Here is an 8,458-nt window from a genome sequence, read left to right on the forward strand (position 1 = left end):
ATGCTTATTTAAACTTCCGTAATCATGATGTTTGACGTGTTGATTTTAGTTTATTACCATGGGTTAATTGTCCTTTGTCCTGGATTATTCGATATGTCCATCTGGTTTTTGTCCATAACAGTCCATCAGTCATAAATATAAAGTGCGAGTGTCCTCGTCAAATTATTCTTATATCCGAAGTCAAATATTCCAACTAATTGGGGACTTAAACTATAGTTACACCAATTTTTCTTGTATATAATTCACCCTTGTTTTAATAAGTCCATTGACTATTAATCCATTCCCGTGTCCGGTTAAATGACCGATTATTAGTACTTATAAATATCCCGCCCATCGTGTCCGATCGAGTGTATGTGGTTATTTATAGGTACGTCCAATTGTAAATCTTTATATTAAATTAACAAACTATCATTTAATTAAACAAATATAAAGCCCATTAATAGCCCATAGTCTAGTTTCCACAAGTGTCGTTCTTTTGTCCAAAGCCCAATTATGGTACAAAGCCCAATTACCCAATATTTAATATTTTAGCCCAACATCACGATTACTTCAGTATTAAATAAGCATAATAATAACTTAGCTATGAGACATTAAATTAAAAAGGTTGAACATAACTTACAATGATTAATAATAGCGTAGCGTTACACGGACAGAATTTCGACTTACACCCTTACAACATTCGTCAACATACCCTTATTATTAAAATTAAAATTAAAATTAAAATTAAAATTAAAATTAAAATTAAAATTAAAATTAAAATTAAAATTAAAATTAAAATTAAAATTAAAATTATAATTATAATATATATATATATATATATATATATATATATATATATATATATATATATATATATATATATATTACAGAGAGATAGAGAGGATAGATGGATATTAAACTCGAGCACCAGACTGCCTTTTATAGGGATGTGGCCAGAAAAAGTGGCCCATGCGATCGCATGGAAATTAGGCCTCCAGGCCATGCGATCGCATGGAGGTAAGATCCAGCTCACACTTCTTTGTTTCCTAGTTTGCCGACGGTTTTATTAAATAATATAATATATATATAATTTTAAGAATTAATTATATATTATATTATATTCATGTGCATAGTTGACTTGTAATTTTTAGTCCGTTGCGTCGAGCGTTGAGAGTTGACTCTGGTTCCGGTTCCGGATTTTTGAACGTCCTTGCGTCTAATTTAATATCTTGTACTTTGCGTTTTGCGGCTCGTACTATTGTAATTTTTAGACGTTTATCATCAATAATTTGAACCACTTTGATTGTACTTTGTACTTTTGAGCTTTTTGGTCGTTTGCGTCTTCAATTTGTCGAATCTGTCTTTTGTCTTCACCTTTTATTATTTAAACGAATATCACTTGTAAATAGAACAACTGCAACTAAAAGCTTGTCTTTCTTGAGGGATAATACTATGAAATATATGTTCATTTTTAGCATTATCAAATATTCCCACCCTTGAGCGTTGCTTGTCCTCAAGCAATATAGTCTTGAAATAAAAATACTAGAATCACTTCTTTATTCTTCATACTTTGTACATCAGTAATTTCTATACGGCGGTATGAACAATGGTAGTAACGATGTGGTTTACAGTCCCACATGACTATGAAAATTTAGATCCTTAAGGAAATTGGATCTTTATGAAAACTGATGTGCGTAGAGGTGTATACGAAATAATTATATTTTTATTGCAAAATACTATTAAATATGCTACAATTTTTCACAAGTTATTTATTTATTTATAGAATGGATATACCTAAACTTTGCTACAACACTTATAGGCAGTGTACCTAATCGTACAGTAGTGTAGTTTTTAGTAAGTCCGGTTCGTCCACAGGGAACTCGCCAAGTTTAACGCTATATTTTTTTAAAAACTATATTTGTAAAAATATAAATATATATATAAGTAGTATTATTATTATTATTATTATTATAAAAGGGGGTTTTTACCGTTTAATGACCGGTTTGTCGATTTCAAAACTTTAGTCGCAGTTAAAAGCTAATGTAAAATATAAAAATATAAAAGACTTAATTTTAAAGCGTAAAGTAAATGACAATAATTAAAGTGCGATAAAAGTGCGATAAATAAAATGACAATAAATAAAATTGCGATAATTAAAAGTGCAATTAAATATGAAATAAAGGAATTATGCTTATTTAAACTTCCGTAATCATGATGTTTGACGTGTTGATTTTAGTTTTATTACCATGGGTTAATTGTTCTTTGTCCTAGATTATTCAATATGTCCGTCTGGTTTTTGTCCATAACCGTCCATCAGTTATAAATATAAAGTGCGAGTGTCCTCGTCAAATTATCATTATATCCGAAGTCAAATATTCCAACTAATTGGGGACTTAAACTATAATTACACCAATTTTCCTTGTATATAATTCACCCTTGTTTTAATAAGTCCATAGACTATTAATCCATTCCCGTGTCCGGTTAAATGAACGATTATTAGTACTTATAAATATCCCGCTCATCGTGTCCGATCGAGTGTATATGGTTATTTATAGGTACGTCCAATTGTAAATCTTTATATTAAATTAACAAACTATCATTTAATTAAACAAATATAAAGCCCATTAATAGCCCATAGTCTAATTTTCACAAGTGTCGTTCTTTTGTCCAAACCCCAATTATGGTACAAAGCCCAATTACCCAATTTTAATATTTAGCCCAACATCACGATTACTTCGGCTTAAATAAACATAATAATAGCTTAGCTACGAGACATTAATTTAAAAAGGTTGAACATAACTTACAATGATTAATAATAGCGTAGCGTTACACGGACAGAATTTCGACTTACACCCTTACAACATTCGCTAACATATCCTTATTATTATTAAAATTAAAATTAAAATTAAAATTATAATATATATATATATATATATATATATATATATATATATATATATATATATATATATATATATATATATATATATACGTTTGAGAGAGAGATAGAGAAAAAGGTGTATATTACTCGTTCAATTCGCCGCCTTTTATAGATGTGAGCTGAATTTGGGAGCCATGCGATCGTATGGGTTCCCTTTGTTATTTCCATGCGATCGCATGGACAGGCTGGCCAGCACACATCACTTTGTTTTCTAGTTTTGCCAACGTTTTAATAAATAAATATAATATATATATATATATATAATTTTAAGAATTATTTATATATTATATTATATTTATGTGCATAGTTGACTCGTAATTTTAGCTCCGTTGCGTCATGCGTTGAGAGTTGGTTCATGTCCCTGTTCCGAATTTTCGAACGTCCTTGCGTACTATTTAATATCTTGTACTTTGCGTTTTGGGACTTGTACTTTTGTAATTTTGAGACGTTTCTCATCAATATTTTGAACCACTTGGATTGTACTTTGTACATTTGAGCTTTTTGGTCATTTGCGTCTTCAAATCGTTGTTTTCTTCTTTTGTCTTCGCACTTATTTATTTAAACGAATATTACATAAAAATAGAACAATAGTAACTTAAAGCTTTACATATTGGAAGGATATTGTGCCTAAATATATGTTCATTTGGAGCACTATCAAATATCCCCACACTTGAACGTTGCTTGTCCTCAAGCAATACAGAACTTAAAATAAAATCACACATCACTCGAATCACTTTTTTTTATTCTCACACTTTATACATCAGTGATTTCTATACGGCGGTATAAACAATGATAGTAAAGTTATGGTTTACAGTCTCACATGACTATGAAAATTTAGATCCTTAAGGAAATTAGATCTTTAAACATTTGATCTTTTGAAAATTAAATCTAGCTTTTACCCTAGATAAGTTTTCCGTAATAACTCTTCACCGGTGTTTGCAAAATGTTTTTGTGGGTTTTGTGGGTTTCATATTTTAAAATTTTAGCTCAAAACTCGTGGTTTTGTGTACCCACTTGCTAACCTTGTATTAGGAAAGCACACGTCCAGTTTACTTGCTCCGTATATTACCTTTCGGTAAACTACCGTCCGGTTGTAAAGGAAGGCGTTGAACAAGCAACTGTTAAGGCAATGTCCCATGACATGCTTTTAATTATGGTCTATAACGTGGCGGATGCAATTATTATCCTTTGTAGGAGCAATAGTAAAGCTCACCCTATAGTTTTTTGCTCTGGCACAAGGTCCTGTCTTTGACCATGCTATGCAACCACCGTTCTTACGGTTGACACCCGATTTGGTTCAGGTGACCTAATGAATTCTAGGCGAATTCCTAGGTTTTTACGTTCAATGGTAATGAACGCATTAAAAATGGGTTTCAGAAAACAAATCGGTTTGTAATTTTGATCAAAATATTTTCTCGTTCAAGCTCGAGTTTAGATATCATCGAATTCCATGAGTTTGAATTCTCAATCTTTAAGGTCAATCTCAAGGATTGAGTAATATCAGTCTTAAAAGCTGATTTTTAATCTTTAAGGAGATTATCATTTCTGGGGGTCTGATTCATTAGTCTTATCAAGCTAATTTGCACGGCGCCCTCCCCATTTTACGAGATAAATCCTTCTCATGGTTAGGATAAATCTGACCACTTGGTGACCCTGTTTGATGTTGAGGTCCGTGGATTTCCTGCTGATTTTAGAGATGAATTTTCTAGATTTTTCGTCAACCTACAGCTGGTCTTGACGACAACTTCCTGACCTAAATCAATAAGCGCGTGTCTTTTTCGGAAGACTTTACTTCCTTTTAATGATGGAATTGATTCATCGTGCAGATCCATCTTTCTTTCAAATATATTACAATAAATTAAGTAAAACTGATTAAAATCGTCCAAAACAAAAGTACCTGCAATAATCTTGTACAAACATATGTGATATGTGTTTTAAATAACTTTGTAAATTTTTCCACACTTAGCTTTTATTTTCCTTTCTTTGCCTTTTTATTTTCCTCTATTCCATTTTAAATGAATTCTAACGTTTTGGGTTGTTTCTCCATTTATGTTCTCTCTGAGGTAACAATAATTTCGGTATTACAACCTAGTTTTATCATTCATAAATATGTATAAACATGATTTTGAATTCATTTAATTGAAAATTTTTCAAATTTTCACAAAATTTGGCAATTAAACTAAGTGTAAACCCGAGAGAATTTATAACCCTTCCCCACACTTGAGATCATGCAATGCCCTCATTTGCATGAAATCAGACTATAATTATAAATTCATGAGGGTGATTAGTGTAGAAAAATGATTAAAAATACCGAGTTTGAAATTTCTAAGCTCGTCGAATGATAGATGGCGCGCCTCATCGTTCATTTCTTTTGTTGTAATTTCACATATGTTTTGCGTCTTATCGTCAAAATTAGTAGCTTTTGCTGAACTTAATGTCAGTCTTTGAAAGTGCGCTGTTTTACCATGTTTTGTACATAAGATAAACTACAAACATATATATATATATATATATATATATATATATATATATATATATATATATATATATATATATATATATATATATATATATATATATATAAAACCTTTATTTATTAAAACAATTTAAATGAATGATTTTTAAAATTTTGTTTCCTTTTACTTTAGGTAGTTTCGGTATGTTTACCTAGTCCGTCCCTCGACAAAATTTAAAATTTGTCGTTTTTAAAGCGATTGTTTTAAAAGCAAAGATTTTTGGGTTTTTAAATTTATTTTTTATTTTTTTTTGGTATACTTTAGATCAATAAAATTAAAAATAATGATAACAAAATTTGTCGCCCCGCCCTCGGGTAAAGCAATTTCAGTTCCATGACCTAGTCTTCAACTTACGATGAATTTTAGAAATTATTTTTTTTAAACTTAATGAAATAAAGTAATTTTTGTTTTTTAAAATCACATAAAAATTAAATTTAAAAAGCATATTAATTTCATATAAAACCTACAAAATATTTGAAAAAATCAGAATGGGGGGAGAAAACTAGTTCTTTAGTGCCTGCTAGCGGAAAAGACCAATCGAATTCCATTCTCGGAACTATACGAGAACAAAACAACTAACTCTAGATAACGTTTTCTTTTTAGAACATTTGAATCTCCCCACACTTAGGTAGCTGTGGTGTCGAATTTGTGATTAACTTCATCGTCAATTTCTTTTGGACCATAATCAACTTGCATATATGTTACTTTTGCTTTTAGCCATTGGTCGAATTCCTGTGTAACTTCCACAAATTCAACTAGTTTCGCCTTTTCTTTAGGCGATAGATTGGATACTAACCGGTTACATAACTTAAAGTTCCCCTTGGTTCTAGCATCGCGAATCCGTTTAATAAGTTTCTTCATTGAACTATTAATAACGGGGTCATTTAATTTCGTATTAACAACGGGGTTCTTTGTTATTAGGTCATCATTAGGTGTTACTTCATCTTCCCCACACTTAGGCATTTTATTATTGTTAAGCACTACTGTTGGAGTTGGTAAAACAACATGGTTCTTACATATCGTTTTTGTCGGTTCAACGGTTTTGGTTGGTGGAGATTTAGACTTTTGACTCACAAAGGTGATCGATTTTTCATTATTACTAAGTGTCATTCTACCCTCTCTTACATCAAATAACGCCCCGGTAGATGCTAAGAATGGTCGACCTAAAATTAGAGGAATGTTTGGGTCCTCTTCTATGTCAATGACAATAAATTCGACTAAAAAAGTTAAATTACCCACTTGAACGGGTAGGTCGTCAGCAATTCCAACTTGGTGCTTAATGGTTTGATCAAAAAGTCGAACACTCATCTCTGTTGGACTTAACTCAACTACTCCTAATCTCTTATATAATGAAAGAGGCATAACACTCACACTCGCACCTAAATCTGCTAGTGCATCATACATGACACAATCACTAAGTAGACAAGGAACAATAAATTCACCCGGATCACCCAACCTGGGTGGAACTTTTGATGGAACTGTCTTCACCGGGTTTATCTTTACAGTTTTTGTTTCTTGCACTTTCTTATTCTTCTTCTTCTTTCCAGAGGTATCATAAACTTTATTACCTATTACTTGCTCATACTCAACTCCTTTTCTTGGAAATGGGATGGGTGGTCTGTATGGTGCCACCACTGGTTTTACATACTCAGGTGGTGATGGTGGTGTTGTAACTTCTTCATTGTTACTCACGTCTAAAACCTTCCCATCTTCTGATGCTGGTTTTTCAGAATTTGTTGAGACCATATTAACATTCTCATTCCGAGGATTTACTGCAGTATTACTCGGTAGCTTTCCTTGTTCCCTCTCACTCATCATGCTAACAAGAGTACCTATGTGTTTTTCTAGATTCAAAATGGAAGCTTGTTGAGTTCTTAATGATTGATCAAACCTCTCATTTGTTTGGGCTTGAGATGTAATAAATTGTTTTTGAGATTCCATTAGCTTTGCCATCATTTCTTCTAGATTTGACTTTTTCTCTTCGGTTTGTTGTGGTGGTTTATACAAGCTAGGTCTTTGTTGATTGAAAGTGTTGTTTTGAGTTGGTTAGTTATTCAGACCTTGTTGGTTGTACGAGTTATTATTGGGTCCATTTGGATTGTAAAGAATGTTTTGATTTCGATTGAAGTTTGGCCTTGGCGGTTGATAATTATTTCCCGGCCTTTGGTTCATGTAGGAAACATTCTCTCGCTGTTCCATCGTTTGTTCGATGTGACAATCTTTCGTTAAGTGTGGTCCACCGCATTTCTCACAACTGATTCGTATTGCGTGAATATCTTTAGTCATCTTCTCCATTCGTCTTTCAAAAGCATCTATTTTTGCAGAAACGGAATCTAAGTCATGGCTAGAATCGGCTCTAGCCGCTTTAGATGAACGAAAAATAACTTTTTCCTGATGCCACTCATGTGAGTGGAAGGCTGTGTTATCAATAATTTTGTGAGCTTCGGTAGCGGTTTTCTTCATAATGGAACCACCAGCTGTTATGTCGATGTCTTTTCGTTTAGTAATGTCGCATCCTTGGTAGAATATTTGTACTATTTGATAAGTGTCTAAACCGTGCTGAGGACATCCTCTCAATAACTTTCCAAATCTTGTCCATGCCTCATATAATGTTTCATTTGGCTTTTGTGCGAACGTAACAATTTCTCCTTGAAGTCTCATGGCTTTAGATGCCGGAAAGAATTGTTTAAGAAATTTTTCAACTAAAACGTCTCATGTATCAATCGCCCCTTCAGGTAAAGATTCTAACCAATCTTTGGCTTCTCCCTTTAAAGTCCAGGGAAATAACATGAGATAGATCTGTTCATCCTCAACTTCTCTGATCTTAAATAGAGTACAAATCCTATTAAAGGTTCGAAGATGTTCGTTTGGATCTTCTTTTGGCGTACCACTATATTGGCATTGATTAGTTACCATGTGTAGGATTTGTCCCTTGATTTCATAATCTGGCGCATTAATGTCTGGCTTAATAATGGCGTGACCTTGGCTTGTGCGTGTGGCTCTCATTCGGTCTTCCATACTT

The 8,458-nt window shown here is 32.5% G+C and overlaps 1 non-coding gene across 1 annotated transcript; it reads left to right on the forward strand.

Annotated features, from left to right (window-relative positions):
- Window positions 1-7,987: 7,987 nt before the first annotated feature.
- On the forward strand, window positions 7,988-8,094 carry LOC139851201 (small nucleolar RNA R71). The gene has a single exon (XR_011760556.1). It is a non-coding gene; the product is annotated as a small nucleolar RNA R71 (small nucleolar RNA).
- The last annotated feature ends 364 nt before the right edge of the window (window positions 8,095-8,458 follow it).

Source organism: Rutidosis leptorrhynchoides, chromosome 5 (genome assembly GCF_046630445.1).
Source record: "Rutidosis leptorrhynchoides isolate AG116_Rl617_1_P2 chromosome 5, CSIRO_AGI_Rlap_v1, whole genome shotgun sequence".
Lineage (NCBI taxonomy): Eukaryota > Viridiplantae > Streptophyta > Magnoliopsida > Asterales > Asteraceae > Rutidosis > Rutidosis leptorrhynchoides.